Source organism: Equus quagga, chromosome 12 (assembly GCF_021613505.1).
Source record: "Equus quagga isolate Etosha38 chromosome 12, UCLA_HA_Equagga_1.0, whole genome shotgun sequence".
NCBI classification, from domain to species: domain Eukaryota; kingdom Metazoa; phylum Chordata; class Mammalia; order Perissodactyla; family Equidae; genus Equus; species Equus quagga.
The window spans coordinates 87,642,145-87,668,983 of record NC_060278.1 but is presented as its reverse complement, the minus strand read 5'-3'; the positions used below and the strand labels follow the sequence as shown (position 1 = coordinate 87,668,983).

General features: G+C 36.7%; 1 protein-coding gene across 9 annotated transcripts in view; it reads left to right on the top strand.

Annotated features, from left to right (window-relative positions):
- NCOA6 (nuclear receptor coactivator 6) overlaps window positions 1-26,839 on the top strand; it is a 104,613-nt gene that overhangs the window by 17,001 nt on the left and 60,773 nt on the right. For 5 of the 9 annotated variants that reach the window (XM_046678268.1, XM_046678267.1, XM_046678266.1 and 2 more), the window contains exons 2-3: window positions 76-151; window positions 21,693-21,798. The gene's annotated coding sequence lies outside the window, so the exon portion shown is untranslated. Of the gene's footprint in view, window positions 1-75; window positions 152-15,180; window positions 15,257-21,692; window positions 21,799-26,839 lie in introns of all 9 variants that reach the window. The other 4 variants (XM_046678262.1, XM_046678263.1, XM_046678261.1 and 1 more) reach the window with 2 other exon arrangements.

Below are 26,839 nucleotides of genomic sequence, written 5' to 3'. Positions count from 1 at the left end.
TATTGAGGTAATATATCTAGTCTTTTCTTCTGATGTTTCTCTTCTTCCTTTTTGCCCTTTTTCCTTTCTGCTTAGGTCCTGGATGGAATGGAGAGGGGTCCTACTGAGCTTCTAACTCTTTTCTGAGAGTGGTCAGAGAGTTCTTAAACAGGTCTGTTGATTCTGTAGAATACAAATGCAAATTTGATTTGTAAAAGACTTAGTTTCAACTTAAGCAAAGGATTGAATTAGAAATAGACTTTACTTTTTAAGAAAAAAGGCATTTTGATCTCACTGTCCATAGGACATTTTACTTTGGGAAACTGCATTTGGCATGTGGATTGGACCCAAAGCGACTGAATTAAATAAGATCTGCTCAACAGAAAAGCAGTTGAGTCATGTCTTTATCAGTTATATTGGATATATGTAATATGGAAGAATTCTTTATTGGTCACATGGAAAGTACCAATAAAAGATGAAAAGGTGAATATCTCAGTTGTCCATGATCCTGGAGAGTAATGGAGGCATGGATAAATCCAAGAAGGAAAATAATTATTTGGCCCACTTTCTGATGTTCTCAGAATTCAGAACATTGGGAAAAAAACAAAGCTACCTTGCAAGTCTCTGATTCAGAAAAGGGCAAGTGTATATAGTTTTTTTCTCATTCATCTACTTATTTCTATGTCACCATGAATGAACTTTATCATTATTCAGATAGATAAAAACTCTAGTTCAGTGATTTCCCAAACTTGTCTTCTTCACATTGGAATCACCTATGGAACCCGGCAAACTACTAATGCCTTGTGTCCCTCCCTTCCCCCTACTTAGATTGTGATTTAATTGGTCTGGGGGTATGGTCTGGGCTTTAGAATTTTTAAAAGATCCCTAGGTGATTCTAAAGTGCAGACTAGTTTGGGAACCACTGCTCTAACTGATTTAAGCAGATCTGGCCACTGGGCAACTTTTGACTTTGTTTTGCATAAATATTTGGATAAATATATAAATAAGGGGATGACTATTTTGATTTAAGAATCTTGCACTTTAAACCTAAGTTCTTACTAGAATGTAAGCTCCATAAAAACAGGTACGTGTCTATATTTTCTTCACCGTTCTCTCTTTAGCGTTTAGAACAATACCTGGCATATATTGCAAGCTTAAATATTTGTTGAATGAGTGAATGAGCCTGTCAGTCTCTAGTAAGCTGAGAGTATGCATTTACCAGTGGTCTGAGATAAGCAGTGGGGTGGTAGTAAAGAGCCCAGCCCCTAGAATCCGACTGCCTGGGCTTGAGTCATGACTTTGTCACTTACTAGCTGTGTGACCGGAAGCAAGTACTTCTCTGTGCCTCAGTTTCCTCATTTGTAAAATGGGGGTAATAGAATCTATTTCATGGGGTTGTTGGGGGCTAACTGAGTTAATAACGCAAAGCGCTTAGAACGGTGCCTGGTGCATAACAGCGTTGGGTAAGTTTTAGCTACTGTAGAATTTAAGAAGCCCTGGATTCTCTGCAGTTTGGGTAATTTGTCTATAGAATACTGTTTGAGGACTGAGATAGAATAATGGAATCAGCTGCATTTGATGTAATTAAAGAAGGCTTGACAATGTGATTTTTGGGTCAGTTTAATGAGGTATAATTTACATACAATAAACTGTATCCATTTATAAGTGAAACATGTTTCGATGAGTTTTGACAGATTTATTTATTGGTTTATAGTATTTATTATGAAACAGCCTCCACAACCAAGATACAGAAAATTTTCATCTCCCTAAAAAGTTTCCTTATGCTCCTTTGCAGTCTGTCCCTCGCAGCACCACCACGCTTTGCATTTTCTTCAATTTTATATGAACACATTCATACATTATGTCCTCTTTTTTTTTTTTTTTTAAAGATTTTATTTTTTCCTTTTTCTCCCCAAAGCCCCCCTGGTACATAGTTGTATATTCTTCGTTGTGGGTCCTTCTAGTTGTGGTATGTGGGACGCCGCCTCAGCGTGGCTTGATGAGCAGTGTCATGTCCGCGCCCAGGATTCGAACCAACGAAACACTGGGCCGCCTGCAGTGGAGCACGCGAACTTAACCACTTGGCCACGGGGCCAGCCCCTACATTATGTCCTCTTTTGTGTCTAACTTCTTTCACTCAGCACAATGATTTTGATATTTATCCATGTTATTTCATGTATCAGTAGTTCATTCCTTTTTTAATGCCAAGTAGTGTTTTGTTATGTGAATATAACATATTTGTCTATCCATTCACCTGTAATGGACATTTGGGTTGTTTCCAGTTTTGATGATTGTGAATAAAGCTGCTATAAACATTTTTGTACAAGTCTTTGTGTAGACATGTTTTCATTTATTTTTTGGTAAATCCCTCGCAGTGGGATTGCTGCGTTGTATGGTGTATCTAACTCTTCAAGAAACTGCGAGACAGTTTTAAAGGAGGTGAATATTCAGCAGGATTTCCAAAGAGGGTGTGTTAGTTATCTATTGTTGCATAACAAATTACCAGAAATTTAGCAACTTAAAACAATATGCGTTTATTATGGCACGGTTTCCATGGGTCAGGAATCTGGGCACAGCTTAGGTGGGTCATCTGTTTCAGGGTCTCTTATCGGCAGCAGTCAAGCAGGCTGAAATCTCATCTCAATGCTTGACTGAAGAAGGAACTGCTTCCAAGCTCACTTGGTTGTTGGCAGAATTTACTTCCTCAAGGGATGTGTTAAGGGCCTTGATTTTTTACTTGCTGTTTGCTGGAGGCTGCTCTCAGTTCCTTGCCATCTGGCCTCTCCAACATGGCAAGCTGAGAAGGCAATAGAGAGAGTTTTCTAGGGAGATGGAAGTCACAATCTTTTATAACCTAATCATGAAAGTGACATCCCATTCCCTTCCCATGTTCTGTTGGTTAGAAGCAAGTCACTAGGCCAGCCCACACTCAGGAGGGAGGATAATACACAAGGTCGTGAATATCAGAAGGCTGGAATGATTGATGGTCATCTTAGAAGTCCATCTATCACAGAAGGTATGGCTTAGTGCCAGGCTGGGACTAGGTAGCACATTACAGGGGGTGAGAAAGGAGCTTGTGAAATTTTCTTTACCTTCCCCCTATCAAACTGTATCTCTTTCTTCCCTCTCTCTGTCTTTCACATCACCCTCTTTCCCCTTCAAGAACAGAGATGTAAAGGTCATTCCCACAGTGAGATTTTAATCTTGAGTATTTTTTTTGACAAATTCAAATAAGGCCTCTCCCTGAATCATTTTGTGTTTATACATGTATTTTTTAAAAACATTTTGTTACGGAAATTGAGACGGATACAAAAGTAGAATACTATCCTGAACCGCCGTGTACCTTTCACCCAGCTTCAACAGTTTATTTTTTACCAGTCTTGTTTGTATAATTTACATACAATAAAGTGCACTCATTTTAAGTGTACAGTTTACATTTTGGCAGATGTGTATATCCCCACAATCAAAATATAGAACATTTTAACTCCAAAGGTACATTGGCCCCTTTGTAATTAATCCCCACCCTAGTTCCAGGCAAGTACGCATCTGGTTTCTATTACTGAGGTTAGTTTTGCCTGTTCTAGAATGGCATAGAAATGTCTGGATCCTTTTGATCACCATGAAGTTTTTGAGATTCATCCATGTTGTTGGATATATAGTAATTCAGAGTTTTTCAACTTTGGCACTAAGGACATTTTGGGCTGGATAATTTGTTTTGGAGACTGTCCTGTGCTTTGTAAGATATTTAGCAGCGTCCCTGACTTCTATCCACTAGATGTTATTGGCACTCTCCTTCCTGGTTGGAAGAATCAAAAATGTCTCCAGACATTACCAGATGTCCCCTTGGGGACAAAATCTTCTCCTTCCACTGGTTAAGAACTTTTAATAGTTGATCGTTTTTATTGTTGGGCAGTATTCTATTGTAGGGATATACTACAATTTATCCATTTACTAATTGATGGACATTTAGGTTGTTTCCAGATTACTTTCAGTTTGAGGCTATTATAAATAGAGTTGCTGTTAACTTTCATAGGCAAGTCTTTGTGTAGACATGTTTTCATTTATTTGGGGTAAATACCTAGGAGTGAGATTTCTGGGTCCTATGGTAAGTATATGCTTAACTTTATAAGAAGCTGACAAATTGTACCTTTTTACATTCCCGCCAATATGAGAATTCCAGTTGCTCTACATCCTTGCCGACATTTGATATTATTTTTTAATTTTAGCCATTATGGTAGGTGTGTTATTTCTTTGTGGCTTTAATTTCCATTTTCCTGATTGATAATGTTGAGCATCTTTTCATGTGCTTACTGTAAAGTGTCTTTCAAGTCTTTTGCGCCCCACAAAAAAATCTATTGCCCGTTTTTAGTTGGGTGGTTTGTCTTATTTTTGAGTTTCCTTTGGCTTTTTCCCTATGTATGTATAAATATACACACACAATAAGAAAATTGAAATAATGAATACAGTTTTATATACTTTTTAAAATATGAGCATTTCTAATGATGTTAAATATTTTTGGAAACATGAATTTTAATGCAGAAGCAATATTCAAGTACATTTAAATTGTTTACCCACTTCTGTTATTGTTGAACCATGAGCTAGCTTCCCATTTTTTACTGTTAATAATATTTTGATGAACATCTTTGTATATAAATTTTTAATCATATATTTTGTGTGTGTGTGTATTTTTTTTAAATTTGAGGTCATAATAGTTTACATCTTGAAATTTCAGTTGTACATTATTTCTTGTCTGTCACCACGTAGGTGCTCCCCTTCACCCCCTGTGTCCACCCCCTTACCCCCTTCCCCTGGTAACCACTGAACTGTTTTCTTTGTCTATGTGCTTGTTTATATTCCACATATGAGTGAAATCATCTGGTGTTTGTCGTTCTCAGTCTGGCTTATTTCACTAAGCATAATTCCCTCCAGGTCTTTCCATGTTATTGCAAGTAGGATGAATTTGTCTTTTTTTCTGGCTGAGTAGCATTGTATTGTATATATATACCACATCTTCTTTATCTAATCATCAGTCGATGGGCACTTGGATAGTTTCCATGTCTTCGCTGTTGTGAATAGTGCTGTGATGAATGTAGGGGTGCATGTGTTACTTTGGATTGTTGATTTCAAGTTGTTTGGGTAGATAGCCAGTAGTGGGATAGCTGGATCGTATGGTAGTTCTATTTTTAGTTTTTTGAGGAATCTCCATATTGTTTTCCAGAGTGGCTGCACCAGTTTGCATTCCCGCCAGCAGTGGATGAGGGTTCCCTTCTCTCCACACCCTAACATTTATTATTTTTAGTCTTAGTGGTTATAGCCATTTTAACAGGTGTAAGGTGGTATCTTAGTAGTTTTGATTTGCATTTCCCTGATGATTAGTGATGTTGAACATCTTTTCATGTGTTTATTGGCCATCTATATCTTTTTTGGAAAAATGTCTGTTTGTATCCTCTGCCCATTTTTTGATTGGGCTGTTTATTTGTTTGTTGTTCAGTTGTGTGAGTTCCTTATATAGTATGGAGATTAATCCCTTATCGGGTATATGATTTACAAAAATTTTCTCCCAATTGGTGGTTGTCTTTTAATTTTGATCCTAGTTTCTTTTGCCCTGTGGAAGTTCATTAGTCTGATGAACTCTCACTTGTTTATTTTTTGTTTCCCTTGTCTGAGAAGACATGGTATTCGAAAAGATCCTCTTAAATTTGATGTCAAAGAGTGTACTACTGATATTATCTTCCAGGAGTTGTATGGTTTCAGGACTTATCTTCAAGTCTTTGACCCATTTTGAGTTTATTTTTGTGCATGGCATTAGATAATGGTCTACTTTCATTCTTTTGCATGTGGCTGTCTAGTTTTCTCAACACCATTTATTGAAGAAACTGTCTTTTCTCCATTGTATGTTTTTGGCACCTTTGTCAAAGATTAGCTATCCACATATGTGCAGTTTTATTTCTGGGCTTTCAGTTCTGTTCCACTGATCTGTGTGCCTGTTTTTGTACCAGTACCATGCTGTTTTGATTACTGTGGCTGTGTAATGCATTTTGATGTCAGGGATTGTGATGCCTCCAGCTTTATTCTTTTTTCTCAGTATTGCTTTAGCAATTCGGGGTCTTTGGTTCCCCCAAATGAATTTTAGGATTCTTTGCTCTATTTCTGTGAAGAGTGTCATTGGAATTCTGATTGGGATTGCATTGAATCTATAGATTGCTTTGAGTAGTATGGACATTTTTAACTATGTTTATTCTTCCAATCCATGTGCATGGAATCTCTTTCCATCTCTTTATGTCATTATCTTTTTCTTAAATAATGTCTTATCGTTTTCATTGTATAAGTCCTTTGCCTCCTTAGTTAAATTTATTCCTAGGTACCTTAGACTATTTTTTGCAATTGTAAATGGAATTGTATTCTTGAGTTCTCTTTCTGTAAGTTCGTTATTAGAGTACAGAAATGCAACTGATTTTGTAAGTTGATTTTGTACCCCACAGCTTTACTGTAGTTAATTATTTCCAACAGTTTTCTGATGGATTCTCTAGGGTTTTCTATATATAAGATCATGTCATCTGCAAACAGTGAGAGTTTCACTTCTTCACTCCCTATTTGGATTCCTTTTATTCCTTTCTCTTGCCTAATTCCTCTGGCCAAAATGTCCAGAATTATGTTGAGTAAGAGTAGTGATAGTGGGCATCCTTGTCTTGTTCCTGTTCTCAGAGGGATGGCGTTCAGTTTTTCCTCATTGAGTATGATGTTGGCTATGGGTTTGTCATATATGGCCTTTATTATGTTGAGGTAATTTCCTTCTATCTCCATTTTGTTAAGAGTTTTTATCATAAATGGCTGTTGCTTCTTCTCAAATGCTTTCTCTGCATCTGTTGAGATGATCATGTGGGTTTTATTCCTCATTTTGTTAATGTGGTATATCACATTGATTGACTTGCAGATGTTAAACCATCCCTGTGTCCTTGGAATAAACCCCACTTGATCATGATGTATGATCTTTTTGATGTATTGCTGTATATGGGTTGCCAGTATTTTGTTGAGGATTTTTCTTTTTAAAGATTTTATTTTTCCTTTTTCTCCCCAAAGTCCCCTGGTACATAGTTGTATATTTTTAGTTGTGGGTCCTTCTAGTTGTGGTATGTGGGATGCCACCTCAGCATAGCTTGATGAGTGCTACCATGTCCGTGCCCAGGATCTGAACCGGTGAAACCCTGGGCTGCCAAAGCAGAGCACTCGAACTTAACCACTCGGCCATGGGGCCTGCCACACTCTCTTTGCTTGTCTTATTCTGAAGTCTACTTTGTCTAAGTATTGCAACACCTTTCTTTTGTTTGCCATTAGTTTGGAGTATCATCTGTCACCCCTTCACTCTGAGCCGGTGTTTGTCACTGGAGCTGAGATGTGTTTCCTGGAGGCAGCGTATTGTTGGGTCTTGTTCTTTAATCCATCTTGTCATTCTGTGTCTTTTGATTGGAGAATTCAACCCATTTACGTTTATGGTGATTATTGATATATGAGGATTTAATGCTGTCATTTTATCACTCATTTTCCTGTTCTCCTGCATTTCCTTTGTTTTTTGTCTTGTGTATTTTGGTCTACCAGTCGAGTTATGTAGTGTTTTATGTTGTGTTTCTTTGTTTTCTCCTTATTTATTATTTGTGTCTCTGTTCTGCTTTTTTGTTTAATGGTTATCCTGAGGTTTGTATTCAAGATCTCATGGATAAGATAGTCCCTTTTCTGATGGCCTCCTATTTCCTTAGACTAAACCGATTCAATCCCTTTCTTCTTCCCCTCCTCAGTCATTTTTCTCACATCTTATTCCATTCTTGTGTTATGAGTTTGTGGTTAAAATGACAAGATTATCTTTGTTTTTGGTGTTTCCCTTCCCTTTGTCTTTAATGCTATACTTGAGTATTTGCTGTCCTGCTCTGATTCTGTCTACCTATTTAACTCCTTACTTCATGCTTTGTAACCCTTTTCTCCCTTTTTTTTTTTTTTCAGGTATGAATGCCTTCTTGAGGATTTCTGGGGGCGGGGGGGCTGTGTATCACGGCTACGAACTCTCTTAGCTTATGTTTGTCTGGGAAAGTTTTTATTTCTCCATCATATCTGAAGGCTATTTTCGCTGGATAGAGTATTCTTGGCTGAAAGTTTTTGTCCTTCAATGATTTGAATGTGTCATTCCAGTTTCTCCTAGTCTGTAAGGTTTCTGCAGAGAAATGCGCTGAAAACCTGATGGGGGTTCCTTTGTACGTTATTTTCTTCTGCCTTGCTGCCCTTAATATTCTTTCTTTGTCATTCACTTTTACCAATTTCACTACTATATCCCTTGCAGTAGGTCTTTTTACATTGACATGTTTAGGAGATCTGGCAGCCTCTTCCACATGTATTTCCTTCCCCAGGTTTTGGAAATTCTCTGCTATTATTTCTTTGAACAATCTTTCTACTCCGTTCTCCTTCTCTTCTCCTTCTTGAATACCTATAGTTCTTATGTTGCATTTCCTAATTGAGTTGGCTATTTCTTGGAGACTTTCTTCATTTGTTTTTAGTTTTAGTTCTCTCTCCTCTATCTGGAGCATTTTAACATGTCTATCTTCGATTATGCTGATACGCTCCTCTGTGGTGTCTGCTCGAGCATTCAGGGAATCCATATTTTGTTTTATCTCTTCCATTGTGTCTTTCATCTCTAATATTTCTGATTGATTCTTCTTTATAGTTTCAATCTCTTGTGTGAAGTAACTCCTGAACTCATTGAATTGTTTCTCTGCATTCTCTTTTATGTCATTGAGTTTTTTGATGATAGCTGTTTTGAATGCTTTGTCATTTAGATTACATATTCCTGCATCCTCAAGACTGATTTCTGGATACTTGTCATTTTCTCTCTGATCTGGAGATCTAATAGAGTGTTTGATATTGCCAGAGGCTCTGTTTTTTCACATCCTGGCATTATTAGGTCGCAGTTACCACCTATCGCCACTGGGTAGGGGTCAAGAGTCCCATATTCTGAGCCATCTGCTTTCAGGCGAAATCCTAGGGGCTAGAGCCACCTGAGCGGCTGGGTGGAGGGGCACTTTCTCCTGCGTGCTCTTGGAGTTTTCTCCCTCTGCTCTCCTGGGATGTTGGCTTGATGAGGTCACCCCTTGCAAAAGCTTTTGTCATGGTAGAGGGCTTCCCTCTAGGCTGCAAGGGCCCTAGGGAGTCCTTGATGTCCCTGAAAACAAACGTCCCGTCCTTCTAGGGGGCCTCCCGCATCCAGATCGCAGTCTTTAGGGGAGGGAGCAAAGATTTCTCTTACCCTGTTCCACGTCCGAGGGGGGCTCCAGCCTCTCTGCCCTCTGGTGTATGGCTGCATGGATCTCTCCAACATTTTTTGTGTTGAGTTTGGATGTCCTCTGTTGGAGTATGGATGTTTTTTCACTGTATATTGGAGGGGAAGATTTCTGAGAGACCTCACTCTGCCATGATGCTGACATCACCCCCTAACCACATCTTTGATTATTTCATTAGATTAGATTCCTAGATGTTAAGATGTTAAGGAGATGAACAGTTTTAAGAAAAATGTGAATGTTAATCCATTTCATTATACCTTTGCCACAATTGAGTATTTTAAGAATCTTTGCCAGCTTGATGTTGGAAGAAAGGCATATTTCATTTTGTTTTTCTTTATTACTTATGAAACGTAACAGACTTTTCATTTATTTATTGATGATCTTTATTTCTGATTTTATGAATTGTCTATTTTGGGGGTCAGTTTTTCTGTTGGGATGATGTTTTCCTTAATTTTTAACAGTGCTTTAAATATTAAGTTTGTTAACCTTTTGTTATTTACAAATATAATCCTGAACATGTATTTTGCCTTTTACTCCTGTCTACTTTGACCTGCAAAATAATAATGTAATTATATAATGAAATCTATATTTTGCTTTAGCTTTTCAGTTCATGAGCTGATAAGTATGTTTGTTTTTGTTTTTTGATGAGGAAGATTTTCCCTGAGCAAACATCTGTGCCAATCTTCCTCTATTTTGTGTGTGGGACATTGCCACAGCATGGCTTGAGGAGAAGTGTGTAAGTCCACGCCCAAGATCTGAACCCATGAACCTTGGGCTGCTGAAGCAGAACCTGCAAACTTATCTACTATGCCACTGGGCTGGTCCTGATCAATATGTTTGAATATGTAACCAGTATATGATTTTATTTTTTTATTTAAGTTTAACTCATTAGCCAGAATTTTTGAGTACACATTGTTGCTATGGTCTGAAAGTTTGCCCCCCCCCCCCAAAATTCATATGTTGAAATCCTATTGTCCAATGTGATGGTATTAGGAGGTGGGCCTTTTGGGAGGTGCTTAGGTCTTGCGAGTGGAGTCCTCATGAATGGGATTAGTGCTCTTAGAAGAGAAACCACAAAGAGCTCCCTAGCCCCTTCCACCATGTGAGAACACAGCAAAAAGTCAACAGTCTACATCTTAGAAGAGCATCTTTACCAGAACCTGACCATACTGGCACAGTGATCTTGGACTTCTCAGCCTCCAAAACTGTGAGAAATAAATTTTTGTTGTTTATAAGCCACCACGTCTGTGGTATTTTGTTATAGCAGCTCAAACAGACTAAGACAATTGTGAAGTGAAAATTTAATAAAAATTTTTCCAAATGCTCAACCAATTTGTCCCAAACTATGAAACAAAATCACCCCCCAAGAAATAGGGCACAACATTTATTCATAGATGTGAAATAAATAAAAAGAAAAATCACCCACAACGACCCACAAGATGAAAGACAATATTTGCAAATCATATATCTGATAAGGGATTTGTATCTAAAATATATCAAGAACTCCTACAACTCAATGATAAAGACAAATATCCCAATTAAAAAATTGGCAAAGGAGGGGCTGGCCCCGTGGCCGAGTAGTTAAGTTCGCGCACTCTGCTGCAGGTGGCCCAGCCTTTCGTTGGTTCAAATCCTGGGCGAGGACATGGTACTGCTCATCTAAACCACGCTGGGGCAGCGTCCCACATGCCACAGCTAGAAGGACCCACAACGAAGAATATACAACTATGTACCAGGGGGCTTTGGGGAGAAAAAGGAAAAAAATAAAATCTTTAAAAAAAAATTGGCAACGGATTTGAATAGATATTTCTCCAAAGAAATTATGCCACTGGCCGATAAACATATGAAAATATGCTCAACACCATTAGCTGTCGGGAAATGCAAATCAAAACCACAGTGAGATACCACTTCACACCCACTAGCATGGCCATAATCAGAAAGATAATAACAAGTGTGGCTGGGGATGTAGAGAAATTGGAACCCTTATACACTGCTTGTGGGAATGTAAAATGGTGACTGCTTTGGAAAATAGTCTGGCAATTTCTCAGAAGGTTAACTAGAGAGATAACATATTACCCAGCTATATTGTATATACTAGATGTATATTACCCAGGCGAGTGTATATATATATATATGTATATATATATATATATATATATTCACCCAGGAGAAAGGAAAACATATGTCCACACAAAAACTTGTACACAAATATTCATAGAAGCATTTTTCATAATAGTGAAAAGTGGAAACAACCCAAATATCTCTCAGCTGATGAATGAATAGGTAAATAAATTGTGATATTTCCAGTCAAAGGGATATTATTTGGTAATTTAAAAAATGAAATATTGTTATTTGCTACAACACCTTGAAAAAATTATGCTAAGTGAAAGAAGGCAGTCACAAAAGACCACTATTGTGTGGTTCCCATTATATGAGATATCTAGAATAGAACAGTGCTCCTTGACCTAGTCTAAAACTCTCTTAATAGGGGGTTTAACTCATTAAATTAATGATAGAACATATTAGCAAAATTGTTCATAGTACTCATGATGATGATGAGGGCTAATAATAGTTCATCTTTATTTTGTACCTTATAGATCTTCCTTTTCACAAATTACTTTTTAAAAGTAGCATTTGGTGCAAATCGTATTTATAACAATTATTTAAATTTAGCCCTATGTTTAACTGATTTCATCTCTTTCTTCCTATTCTCAAGGTCTTTTGTTTTGGTTAATTATTATTCAGATAATATTTTTTTGAAAAGTACTTGATTGGTATACTTTCATCTGAAAATATCTTTATGTTGATTTTACACTGAGTGATAACTTGGCCAGGGAGGAGGCAGAATTATTAGGTCACATTATTTTCCACTCCTAATTCTTTATTACTTTGCCATTGTCTTCTGGTCTCGCAAAGCAGAAATCTGAGGCCAGCCTGATTTCTGTTCTCTGTGGATGACTTGTTTTTTCTTCCTGGGTGATTCCGGGGCATTTTCTTCATTGAAATCTAAAAGTTTTACCAGAATGAATCCAGTTGTCACTATCTTTTTGGTAATTTTGTGAGCTCTTTTGAGGTAAAGCTATAGACCCTTCTTTGACTCAGGAGAGTTTTCATTTACCTTTTTAAAAATCTTTGATTATTGTTTCAGGGATAACAATTAGTTGACATTTCTTTCTTTCTTCTCTCCTTATCAGTCCTCTCTCATAGTTTTCATTAGTTTATCCTTTCCCTCTCCATTCTGGAAGAGTTTCTCATTTGTCATCCCTGCGTTTCTCATTAAGTGTTCTGCTCTTTACTCTTTCTGGTAAAGATTTGAATTGTACTTCAGCATATTTATTTTACTTATAATTTTTCCTTTTCTTTCCTCCTCTCATTTCTACGTGCCTCTCAACTAGTTCTTTTCTTTTCCGCCTAAGAACTTTGACCTCTCATTTTGGTGTGTTTGATCAAATTTGTTGAGAGTAATGTAATTGATTTCTAAACTTTAACCTATTGCTCTTGGTATATTCATTTTCTAAATTACAGATGTAGAGTTTCTCTTACGTTGTGGAATGTTTTTCCTTTTTTTTGAAGATTTTATTTTTTTCCTTTTTCTCCCCATAGCCCCCCAGTACGTAGTTGTGTATTCTTCATTGTGGGTCCGTCTAGTTGTGTGGCATGTGGGACGCTGCCTCAGGATGGTTTGATGAGCAGTGCCATGTCCGCGCCCAGGATTCGAACCAACGAAACACTGGGCCACCTGCAGCGGAGCGCGCGAACCTAACCACTGAGTGGCCACGGGGCCAGCCCCGTGGAATGTTTTTCAATCCCTCTTCTCAGTTATTCTTCTGCAAATGGGGAGAGGAATATACAGGTCTAGCTTTTGCCAAATAAACAGGATAGATAGGTTCCCTCACAGGCTGTCTGCTAGCTATATGAACTCTTCTTTCAGATGTTAAGTTAAAGGACTAATTGGTGCACGTAGTTTCTGAATACTTTCTAATGTCTAGCAGTCATTTATGTGCCTTCTGCTGGATTGAGGGGGTGAAATCCCCTCCTCCTGCCTGAAAACTTGACTTTGGAAAAGACAGTGTGTTTTTTGATCATTTGAAGCCTAAGCTGCAAATAACTGTGGTTCCCAGAATGTAATGCTCCCAGAACATTTGCTGTCTCAGCCCTTCCTGTGTCTGTCTTCGAATCCCAGGATGTATGTACTCCTCTGTGTGTTACAGAGTCTGAAGTAGAGAGGGAAGGCTCTGGGCGTGTAACAGTGCTGACCATTCTAAGTGGGTCTTTCTCAGTAGGGTGATGCTCCTCATCACCGCCTTTGCCACCTCAGGAGAAAGCTGTTTTAGAGAAGGTAGTTGGAGGAGGCAGAGCCACATGTTGGGGGTTAGTTAGAAACCTGTTACCTTCCTGCCTGGCTGTATTGTTGTTGTTGTTGTTGTTGTTTGAGGAAGATTAGCCCTGAGCTAACTACTCTTTTTGCTGAGGAAGACTGGCCCTGAGCTAACATCCGTGCCCATCTTCCTCTACTTTATATGTGGGACACCTACCACAGCATGGCTTGCCAAGTAGTGCCATGTCCGCACCTGGGATCCAAACTGGCGAACCCCGGGCCACCGAAGCGGAACGTGCGCACTTAACTGCTGAGCCACTGGGCTGGCCCCACTGTATGGTTGTATCTCAAGCCCCATTTCTGCTCTTTGACAGAAAAGTCATGTATGAGTCCAAGAGTTCTTTGAGCAGCAGTCCTAGTTTCCAATGCTGTTAATAACTTTGACTCTCAGTGTTTCCTAAAGCATACCAATGAAAAATCAGGGTGAAGGTGATGATAGAAATGAACCAGGCATTGTCAGGTCCCCTCCATTTTAACTCCCAGCTTTGGGTTAACTTTTTGAAAGGAGGAAGATGAAAGAAGAGTAGAGAACAACCACTAGTGGAAGAAGGAAGAGTTAAAGATCTTGCACCAAATGATTTCCAGTTTCTTGGGGAAATATAACACCAAAGCCAAATAGCCAAGGTTTAAAATAGTCATAGTGTCCCTACATCTGGAAAGTATGTTAGCCCCTCATTTTCTACATGATAACATGGAAGCTAAGAAGGGTTTAAGAGACTCCAAGGTCACAGACATAGAAGAAAACAAGCTGGAACTCAGGGTGGTATAGTTCACTTTTAGATTCCGTATGTTTTCTTTGATTTTTTCACCAACAGTACAATCTTATATCACTTATGTTAAAAACAAAAAATTTTAAAGAAACAACCAAAGTTTATAATAAGCAAAAGAAAAGAAAAAGCTTTTGTTTCTCCTTCATTGCTTTCTTGGGGCAAATTCTTAAGCCACATTCCCTACCGGACTCGGTTACCTCATCTAAAGGCAAATTAAATAATGTGTGAAAAGTGTGGTTCTAAACTTTGGCTGCATATTAGAATCACCTGGATAGTGTTTAAATACTCAAGGCTCAGGCCACAGTACAGACCTAGTATGACCCAGGCATTATTATTTTTAAAAGTTTCCCAAATAATTACAATGTGTAGCCAAAGTTGAGAGCCACTGTTCTTTCAAAGCATATACTCGTTTGATCTCAGGTATTCTGACCTCAGTCATTTTGGAGTAGTTAGGGCAGTTCTAATTAGTGAGTATTGGCCTGAAATAGACTGGATCGCTTGATTCTGATGTTCCCACTAATTGTGCACTGTGTATGAGTTGGGCAGAGTCACCCTGGTGAGAAGAAAGTTTGGTATATGGTGGAAGGAGCACTGAACTTGAGGCTAGTCAAGATTTAGTCCTGATCCTGCCGCAATCTTAGTCTGTAACTGCAGTCAAGCCACAATACCACTGTCTAGGTTTCTTTGAGAGTGGAGGAGTTAGACTAATTATTTGTAAATTCCTTTCTAGCTCTTAAACTTCAAGTTTGTGAGCCAGAGTGGGTGAGGGAGAGGCGGCTGGTGAACTTTGTGTACCTGAAGAATAGGTGAGCAAGGGAGACCATGATACTGATAAGAGCATTGTTGAAGGAGCCAACTGTGGGATGGGAGGGGAGTGAATGGGGAGGAACAGTGTTTGTGTGAACAACAGAGTGTGGAGGTAAGGGAGGGTGGGGTGTGACAGGGTTGGGGAACAAGTGTGGGAGACTAGCCTAAGGGAATATTTTTGGAGGTGGTAGCAGTGGCTCAGTACCTGGTAATGATGTGGTCCAGGTTCTTATCTTACTGGCAGACGACTCATGGGGGAAATATGGTCAGAGGAGCTCCCCTCAAGACAAAGAGATAGAAAGCAGAGGATATTTTTGTTGTTGCATGTCTGAGATGGGCTAAGGGTAGAAATATTATAATTACTGCTAAGGGTTTAAGAGGGTGGTAGTTAGCTGGCTTTTGTTTTCAATAGATAGTACATTTACATGGTTCAAAAATCAAAACATTATAAAACAGATATACAGTGAGAAGTCTTGATCCCACCCTCAGCTCCCGTGGGTCTTATTTATACTACCCTCCCCCGCAACTTTTTGATATGAAAAATTTCAAATATACAGAAAAGTTGAGAAAATAATATAATGATATTTTACTGTATTTGCATCATCTGTCTATCTACCGGTCTGTCTTTGCTGAATACTTTGAAAATAAGTTGCAGACATTATGACACTTTATCCCTAAATATTTCAGCATGCGTCTCCTAAGAATAAGGGCATTCTCTACATAATCACAAATAACATTACCACACCCAAGAAAAATTTTGTGTGTGTATGAGGAAGATTGGCCCTGAGCTAACATCTGTGCCAATCTTCCTCTATTTTATGTGGAATGCCACCACAGTGTGGCTTGACAAGTGGTGCTAGGTCCGCACCCAGGATCCAAACCCAGGATCCAAACCTGTGAAACCAGGGCTGCGGAAGCAGAGTGCACGAACTTAACCACCACACCATCGGGATGGTCCACAAGAAAAAAATTTTTAATGCCCTAGTATCTTCTGTTACTCACTTCACATTCAGTTTTTCCTAACTATCTAAAAATTATTTTATAGCTGTTTTATTCAAAACAGGTCTAAGTAATGTTCGTGCATTGCATTTGGTTGTTATGTCTCTTCAGTCTTTTTTAATCTAGAACTATATCCTACCCCTAATCTTTCCCCCAAGATTTTGGGTTTTGAAGAGGTCAGATCAGTTTTGTGATAGCAAGTCCCACATTCTAGATATGATTATTTCTTCATGTGATCAATTACTACTACTTCTAATTTTTTTCTTGTAAAAATTTCTGTTGTAATTTTTCTTGTTGCTCTATCTCCTGAATTTCCTATAAGGGAGAAATTAGGTTTAAAGACTTGTTTAGACTGAGGTTAGACATTTTTGGTAATAACGCAGCATAGTTGATGCCTTGGACTTCAGGTTACATCACATCAGGAGGCATAAATGACAGATCTCATTCTAATTGTTGCTGAGTTTGATCACTTGGTTAAGCTGGTGACTGTTAGATATCTCCAATGCAAATGTACTCGTTTTTCTCTTTGCAATTAGGAAGTAATCTGTGGAATAATCCTTTGGCACCGTGGGAATCTTCTGTGCCCCAGCAGTTTTCACCAAATCATTTTTAGCATCCTTTGATCATCTTTGCCAGAATCATTTATTTCATTGGAGGTTGCAAAATGGTGATTTTTAAAAATTCTTCCTTTTCTTCTACATTTATTAACTGGGATTCTTCTGTAAAGGAGAGCTTTCCCTCTCTACTGAGGATGAACCCTTCTAAAAAGACAAAGTAAATTGCTTAATTCTTTCTCTTTAATTGTCAATCTTTAGAGTAAGGAGTTGATGTAGTAGTCATCTCAAGTGGTGGCAGATGACAGCCTTTTTTATACTCTCTCTCTCTCTTTGAGCTATTACTATGGATTCATGGATTCTTGTTTATTCATATTATTATCAACTTTAGTCATTATTATTTTTGATACTCAAATTTGCCAGTAGGAAACCATTCAGACTGGCTTCTGTGTCCTTGTGACATGCTCCCCATTGGTCTGAGTACTTCTTTGCCTTCTGGTATAACATGATTTTTTTAAAGTTTACCTTGAAGATAACCATTTTTAATGGTTTCTTGTATTTCTTTCTAGACTACTTTAATACTAGCATATATAAAATATTTTTTCTCCTCTTTTCCCACAGAAAGTAGCATACTGTGGTCCTTGTTTTACTCCCTGTTTTTTCCACTCAACAGTACATCTCAGACATCTTTCCATATGAGTACATAGCAAGCATCCTTATTCTGTCTGCATTTCACTTTTATTGGATACACTTAATTTAATCAATCTCTGTTGATGTACATCTGGATAATTTCCTATCTTGCTATTACAAACAATACTTTAGTGAATAACCTTGTATATATGTCCTGCTGTATGGGGGCAGGTATATCTGTAAGGATCACCAGGCAGAAGTGAGATTGCTGGGTGAATGGTATATATAATTGTAATTTTGACAGATCTTACTTAATTGCTGATGTTGTAGCAGTTTGCACTACTGCTAGCAATGAATGAGAATACCTATTTTCCCATACTTTGCCAAGACAATGTTATCACACTTTTGGATTTTTGCTAATCTGATGAGTGAAAAAAATTTTTTTCTTCTTACATAGTAGGTTGAACATCTTTTCATATATTTAAAGTTCATTTGTAGTTCCTTTTCTGTGAATTTTCTGATGATATCCTATATCCATTTTTGGACATAATAATTTGTCCAAATTGTTTTATTTTATATATCTATATATATACAGACATATACATACACACACCTATAAATATGTTTTTTTCTGTAATATGTTTATATGTTGGAGATTTGCTCTTTTATCCATGATACAGTTGCAAATATTTTTTCTTACTTTGTCTTTTTTTTCCTTTTTTACTTATGGTGTTTTTTTTGCCTTGCAGAATTCTTTGACTTTTATGTATTTGAATTTATCAGTCTTGTCTTTTATGGCTTTAGATTTTGGATCATAGTTAGAAAAATCTTTCCACTCCAAGGTTATGAACATTTCTTCTGTACTTTCATTTAATACTTCTAGGGTTTCATTTGTTACATTAAAGTTTGGGGTCCATTTGGAGTTATCTCAATATGAGGTATAGCTCTAATCTTATTTTTTTTCCTAGATGGCTACCTAAGTCCCAATTAGTGAAAAATCCATTTTTCCCCACCTTTAATGAGACACTAAAATTTCATATACATTTCGATCAGTTTTTGGAATTTCTGATCTGTTCCATTGGTTTCTCATATATGCCAGTACTACACAGCTTTAATTATTGAGACTTTATGTTTTGACATCTCATAGGACTCATCCGTTTCACTACTCTTATTTTTCAGAGTTTTCCAGACTCTTCTTACTTGTTTCCATATGAATTTTAGAGTAAGCTTATCTATTTAAAAAAAGAAGTTGGCATTTTTATTGAGATTGTTAAGTTATAAATGAGGGAGAATAGATATTTATGCATCTTTTTCTCCAAGAATTTGGTGTGTCATTCTATTTGTTCAGGGTTTTTTTTGTATTTGTATACTTCATTAGTGTTTTTAAATTTTCTTCTTATAGCTCTACATTTCTTTTTAATTCGCTCCTCAATATTTAATCTTCTTTGTTGCTATTGTAAATGAGATCTTTTTTCCACCTACTGCTGATTGATTGCATATGTAATAAAAGCTATTGTTTTCTGTATATTAATTTTGTACCATGCTACTTTGCTGAATTTTCTTTTTTTTTTTTTAAGATTGGCACCTGGGCTAACAACTGTTGCCAATCTTTTTTTTTTTTTCTGCTTTATCTCCCCAAATCCCCCCTGCACACAGTTGTATATCTTAGTTGCAGGTCCTTCTAGTTGTGGGATGTGGGACGCCGTCTCAACGTGGCCTGACGAGCGGTGCCATGTCCGCGCCCAGGATCCGAACCCTGGGCCGCCGCAGCGGAGCGCACGAACTTAACCACTCCGCCACGGAGCTGGCCCCTGAATTTTCTTAATTTTGCTGTTTTCCTGGTTGATTTTCTAAGATTTTCAAGAACACAATTATATCATCTGCAAATAGTGGTAGTTTTACATCCTTCTTTCCAATTTTTATACCTTTGTTACTCTTGTTTAATTTCACTGACTTTATACCTCTAGTGTAATATTTAGTGATACATCATAGGTATCTATCTTCTTCCCAACTGTAGGTGACAAATACCTCTAGTCTTGCCCCATTAAGCAAGCTGCTGACAGTTGGGCTGAAGAGATATGTTTTATCATGTTAAGGAAATGTTGTATAGTCCTGTTTGAGGTTTTTGTTTTGTTTTGTTTTTTTAATCAAGAAGGGTTGTTGTTGGGGCCAGCCCGTGGCCGAGTGGTTAAGTTTGCGTGCTCCGCTTTGGCGGCCCAGGGTTTCCCCAGTTCGGATCCTGGGCATGGACATGGCACTGTTCATCAAGCCATGCTGAGGCGGCGTCCCACATGCCACAACTAGAAGGACCCACAACTAAAAACACACAACTATGTACCAGGGGGCTTTGGGAGAAAAAGGAAAAATAAAATCTTTACCCAAAAAACCCACAAAAAACAAAAAAACAAGAAGGGTTGTTGCATTTTATCAAATGACTTTTTAATATCTGTGGTGATGATCAGATGACTTCATACCTTACTTTACTGATACTGAGCCTTCCTTGCATTCCTAGAACAGATTCCACTTGATCATGATGCATTATTATTCTTTTAATGTACTGTTGTATTCTATTTAAAGTTTGATTTAGAATCTTGCATCAGTGTAAGAGAGATTGAGCAATATAGGAGAGATTGATCTGTAGCTTTCTGCCTGCAGTTTGTATCAGCATTTGATATTCATGTTATATGTGCTTCATAAGGAGAATTGGGATGTTCTCCTTCTTTTTGTGGAACGTTTTTTTGTTTCTTTTGCATACAAAAAGAACAGTTTCAGATCACTAGACTTATTTGCTCTCTAAAAGATTAATAGTGTTTCCATTAAATCTGTGTGTGGTACTTTTGGGGGCATTATATTTACATAGATGTGTCTCTATGGTCCTTTAATTTCCTTTGTTTCTATGGCTTCCTTTTTATTTTATATATTTGGACTTTCTTCCTTTTTACTTAGTAGATTAAGTAGTGGTTTAACTATTTTATTGATTTTTCCCCCAGTGTACCAATTGTTGGATTTACTAATTCTGCTGTTTTTCTGTTTTCTGATTAATTTCTGCTTTTATCTGTATTAATTCTTTAGTTTTGCTTTCTTTCAGTTCACTTTATTGGATTTTTTCCTAACTTTTTGAATCAGATGTTTAACTCATTTCTTTCTCTTTTTTTTTCTGGGATAGGTATTTATGGCTGTGAATTTTCTTCTTTACTGTTTGGCTGTATTCTTTAGGTTCCAATATGTAGTATTTTCCTAGGTATAATTTTCTAGAAATTTTGCAATTTCGATTTCTTTTTTTAACCCCAGTGCAAGGGTTTTGTTGTTGTTGTAAGGCAGAAAGGCCTTTGTTTCCTGATTTTATCTCAGATTTATAATTTCAGTGCGTTGGCATCAGGGTATTTGACTATCCTATTGTTACTTTTTGGGTTTATTGATATAGTCTTTATGGCCTTTCTTAAAGGTTAATTTTTATTAATATTTCATGGACACTTAAAAAAATTGGCTTTTTCTTGAATTAAAAAAAAATTAAGGGATAGTTTTTCCCTAGTAATTATTTATTAATACCTAGTACATATATCCATCTAAAATTTTGAGATTTATAAAATCAATATTTGGCAATAATGTGAAACTATAATAGCCAAGTTAATAATATCAGTCTACGATGTCTTTTAAGTAGGAAATTTTTTCTGAAGCATGCCAAAATTAGGCTCTTTTCATTTATAATTTCTATATGTACATTTAAGAATACTTTAGAACTTAAATTGAAAATTTGATGAAAAATAAAATGTCTATATATTATAGATAAAACAGGTAAATTAAATCTATACTTGATGAATGAATTTTCAATGAATTTTGAAATCTCTTAGAAGAAAGGGGTCTTGTATTTAGTGTGTGTACAAAATATTTTGGTTTTGGTTCCAAGTATCTGCCAACAGGGCAGCATGGTGTTAATTCATTTTAATTTGACATAAAGGTATATATAGGGAGGGCTCTAAGGCTTAAGCTCCCAGTTTTATGATTCTTAAGTGAAGCTGGTATATGTCCCTGAATTTTGCTTCTGTACTCTCTGAATGCTTGTTGATAAGTGGTTTAAGATCTCAGAAAAAAGATATTCTTTCTAGACATAATGAAAACTGATTTTTAAGTCTGCAGATGTCTAAGTTGATTTTATAACTTGTGATATTTGCATTGATTTCTGTTGCAAGGATAGATCACCTCTGTAATTTCTGTATAGTATTGTAACTTTATTTTTCCTTTTTTTTTTTAGAATTTTTATCTGGCTGCTACCTTGAAATACAGGCCCTAAAAATGCCAGCTTGTTTGGACTTAGAAGATTACCTGGATAAATGATAAAAATTAAGAAAGACATTTTGGTGAGTGAAATCTTATGTGAGAGAGTGGATACAGCTCAACTTAATTCCAAGCAATGGAATGACTCTACCAAAGTTATACAGCAAATAAAAAATTCTGTTGCCTTCATCATTTGGCATTTTGTTGAAGAAGATAGTCCTTCATGCAGTTCTGGGAGACATCAGCATATTTAATGAAACTAAAAATTCACTAAGTTGAGTGCCTTCTGTTCCTCTGAGTTAAGACCTTCATCCCTTTTTCTTTCTCTCAGGGAGTCCACAGACCTCTGAAGAGGCATATCATAACATTTAAATGCATTTTAAATATCTGGTCTCCTCCAGCACACACCAAACCTAGCATAGTTGACTTGGGCCTCGTGTTGTACTGATCAGTCATGTGAGTCTTACCCGGATTGTCAGACTTAATTAGAAATTGAAAACTGATGCCGTGTGGGCCATATGCAACTGCAATGTGTTTCATTTTGCCCATAGAGTATTTTCCAAAAATGTGAATCTATTTTAGAATCTGGAGATTTCACTAAATATATGGATTTTAGTCTTTTCTTAAAATTCAGAGTATCTCTTATTCCTGGGCCTGCACAACTCATCCCATCCCTCCAAAAACAAAGTCGTAAGCTGGAGCAAAGTAGTGGCTGCTCAGCGTAGAAGGGTATGCAAGTTTCCCATTGCCCAGACCGTTCCTACGTATGTGCAAATGCATTCAATATCCAGTGTTGTTCTCTTATTTGTTTTACTTGCCTGACCCCTGTAGGTATGTGAGTTTGTGATTTCTGATGTAGATAACACTGCCTTGCCTTTTGCTTAAATGGCAGCCAAGACAGATAATCTGAATAGCCTGTGACAGTCTTCTACCCATTATTCAGCTACCTGCACCAGTCCTTTCTCTTCAGATTTATATATTTAAATATTTATATGAATATAATTTATATATTTATAAGTTTATTATAAATTTAATGTATTATAGTTTTTATATTTATATATATATATATTTATATTAAATTCAAAGAAACCGTACTTTGAGTTTTGATCTTTTCCCAGGCTAGTGATATGCAGTATGCTCTTCTCTCCTAATACTGGACACTGGCAGTGACTGTAGCTCCTAGTCAGCCACGCAATCATGAGGGTAAACAACTGATATATTTACAACCATTCTGTACCCATACAGCCATTCTGTTTTTCACTTTCAGTCCAGTATTCAGTAAATTACATGAGATAGTCAACACTTTATTCTAGGCTTTGCTTTAAATGATTTTGCCCAACTGTAGGCTAATGTAAGTGTTCTGAGCACATTTAAGTCAGGCTAGGCTAAGCCACAATGTTCAGTAGGTTAGGTGTATTAAATACATTTTCAACTTACGATATTTTCAACTTAGGCTGGGTTTATTGGGGTGTAACTCCATCATAAGTCGAGAAGGATCTATATATATTTATATATCTTACATATATATTTATATATTTAAATCTGAAGAGAAAGGACTGGTGTAGGTAGCTGAATATATATATGATATACAAATTTATATATTTATAAATAAATATCTATTTAAATATATTTATTGTATGGTTATCTGTTTGTTTATTTTTGCTGAGGAAGATTCACCCTGAGCTACCATCTGTTGCCAATCTTCCTCTTTTTCTTTTTGCTTGAGGAAGATTCACTCTTTGCTAACATCTCTGCTAATCTTGCTGTGTTTTGTATGTGGGTCACTGCCGTAGCATGGCCACAGATGAATGATGTAGGTCCGCTTCCGGGAACTGAACCTGGGCCACTGAAGCAGAGTGTGCCAAACTTAACCACTAGGCTATGGGGCTGTCCCCTGTTTGTGTATTTTTAGTCCTACTGTGATTTGAAAGATGTTCATAAGTAAGCTTCTAAGCCTTCCTGATGTCTGGTGGAGTTTTACCTTGGAGCAGTGCTATGTTGCTGATATGCTTGCTTTTTCTTTCTTTTTTTTTTTTTTTAACTTTTTTTTTTATTGAGGTCATATTAGCTTATAACATTATATAAATTTCAGGTGTACATAACTATATTTCAGTTTCTGTATAGACTACATCATGTTCACCACAGATAGTCTAGTTTTTAATCCATTACCATACATATATACTCCTTTAACCCTTTCATCTTCCCCTCATCCCCTTTTCCTCTGGTAATCACTAATTTGTTCTCCTTATCTGTGTATGTATTTATCTTCCACATATGAGTGAAAGCATATGGTATTTGTCTTTCTCTGTCTGACTTATTTTGCTTAGCATAATACCCTCAAGGTCCATCCATGTTATCACAAATGGCACAATTTTGTCTTTTTTTATGGATGAGTAATAGACTTTTGTGTATATATACCACATCTTCTTTATCCATTCATCTGTTGATGGGTATTTGGGTTGCTTCTATGTTTTGGTTATCATGAATAACACTGGGAAGAACATAGGTGTGCATAAATTTTTTTGAATTGTTGATTTTATGTTCTTTGACAAATAGTGGTGGGGTAGCTGGATCATATGGTATTTCTATTTTTAATTTTTTGAGAAATCTGCATACTGTTTTCCATAGTGGCAGCAGCAGTTTGCTTTCCCACCAGCAGTATATGGGAGTTCCCATTTCTCCACAACCTCTCCAACACTTATTATTTCTTGTCTTGTTAATTATAGCCATTCTGATGGATGTGAGGTGATATCTTTCTGTAATTTTTATTTGCATTTCCCTAATAATTAGTGATGTAAAACATCTTAATGTTCCTGTTGGCCATCTGTATATCTTCTCTGGAAAAATATCTGTTCATATCCACTGCCCATTTTTTGATTGGGTTTTTCTTTTTTTGTTGTTGAGTTGTATGAGTTCTTTATATATTTTGGAGATTAACCCCTGACTGGATGTACGATTTGCAAATATTTTCTCCCAGTTGGTGGGTTGTTTTTTCGGTTTGTTGATGGTTTCCTTTGCTATACAGAAGCTTTTCAGTCTGATGTGGTCCCATTTGTTTATTTTTTCTTTTGTTTCCCTTGCCTGAGTAGACATGGTATTTGAAAAGATACTGCTAAGACTCACGTCAGAGAGTGTGCTGCCTGCATTTTCTTCTAGGAGTTTTATGGTTTCAGGTCTTACATTCAACTCTTTAATCCATTTTGAGTTAATTTTTTTGTATTGTGTAAGATTATGGTTTACTTTCGTTCTTTTGCATGTGGCTGTCCAGTTTTCCCAGCACCTTTTCTTGAAGAGCCTTTCCTTTTTCCATTGTATGTTCTTGGCTCCTTTGTCAAACATTAGCTGTCCATAGATGTGTGGTTTTATTTCTGGGCTTTCAATTCTGTTCCATTAATGTGTGTGTCTGTTTTTGTGCCAATACCATGCTGTTTTAATTACTATAACTTTGTAGTATATTTTGAATTCAAGGAGTGTGGCACTTCCAACTTTGTTCTTTTTTATCAGGTTTGTTTTGGCTATTCAGGGTCTTATGTTGTTCCATATAAATTTTAGGATTCTTTGTTCTGTTTCCATGAAGAATGGATTGGGATTCTGATTGGGATTGAATCTGTAGGTTGCTTTAGGTAAAATGGATATTTTAACTTATATTTTTTGTTCTTCTAATCCATGAGCATGGAGTATCTTTCCATTTGTTTATATCTTCTTTGATTTCTTTCAATAATGTCTTACAGTTTTCACTGTATAGGTCTTTCATCTCCATGGTTAAATTTATTCCTAGGTATTTGATTCTTTTTGTTGCGATTGTAAATGGGATTCTTGATTTCTTTTTCTGCTAATTTGTTATTAGTATATAGAAATACAACTGATTTTTTTATGTTGGTTTTGTACCCTGCAACTTTTCTGTATTTGTTGATTATTTCTAATAGTTTTTTGGTGGATTCTTTAGGGTTTTCTATGAATAGAATCATGTCATCCACAAATAGTGACTGTTTTCCTTCTGCCTTTCCAATTTGGATCCCTTTTATTTCTTTTTCTTGCCTAATTGCTCTGGCTAAAACTTCCAGTACTACGTTGAATAAGAATGGTGAGACTGGGCAACCTTGTCTTTTTCCTGTTCTCAGAGGGATGGCTTTCACTTTTTCACTGTTGAGGAGAATGTTGGCTGTGGGTTTGTCATATATGGCCTTTATTATATAGAGGTACTTTCCTTTTATACACATTTTATTGAGGGTTTTATCATAAATGGACGTTGGATCTTGTCAGATGCTTTCTCTCTATCTATTGAGATGATTATGTGATTTTTATTCTTCATTTTGTTAATGTGGTGTATCACATTGATTGATTTGCAGATGCTGAACCATCCCTGCTTCCCTGGAATAAATCCCACTTGATCCTGTTAACTTTTTAATATGAACAATTTCAAACAATGTAAAATTATAGTACAAATAGAAGTATAATGAACACCGATATACCCATCACTTATATTTAACCGTCATTAACATTTTGTCATATTTGCTTAATCTGTTTTTTTCCTGAATTATTTTAAGTCAATTACAGACATCATGACATTTCACCCCTAAATGCTTCAGTATGCATCTCTTAAGAAACAGTGGGAACATTGACATGTATAACCACAACGCCATTACTATCACATCTAAGAAAATTAACAATAATTCCCTAATTATCCTAAAAAATGTGCTTTGCATCTTTTTTCCAAACCAAGACCCAATAAAGGACCATACACTGCATTAGATTTTTAAGTGTCTTAAATTTCTTCTAATGGAGAACAGTTTTACCCACCTTTTTCTTCCCCCTGACCAGAGTTATTGAAGAGGCCAAGCCAATTGGCTGTAGAAATCCTTTAGATTGGTCCAGTTATTTCTTCATGGTGGTGTTTAAGTTGTTCCTCTGTCTCCTGTTAAAAACTTCTTAGATTCAAGTTCAGCATTTTTGACAAGAATATTTCATAGGTGGAATTAATATTGTACCTAATTTCTGGTTGTTTTTCTGTTAATGATGCTAAGGTTGATCATTGAATTCAGGTAGTGATAGTCAGATCCTTCCATTGTGAAGTTAGTTTTCCCTTTGCTAAGCAACAAATATCTGGGATGATACTTTCACATC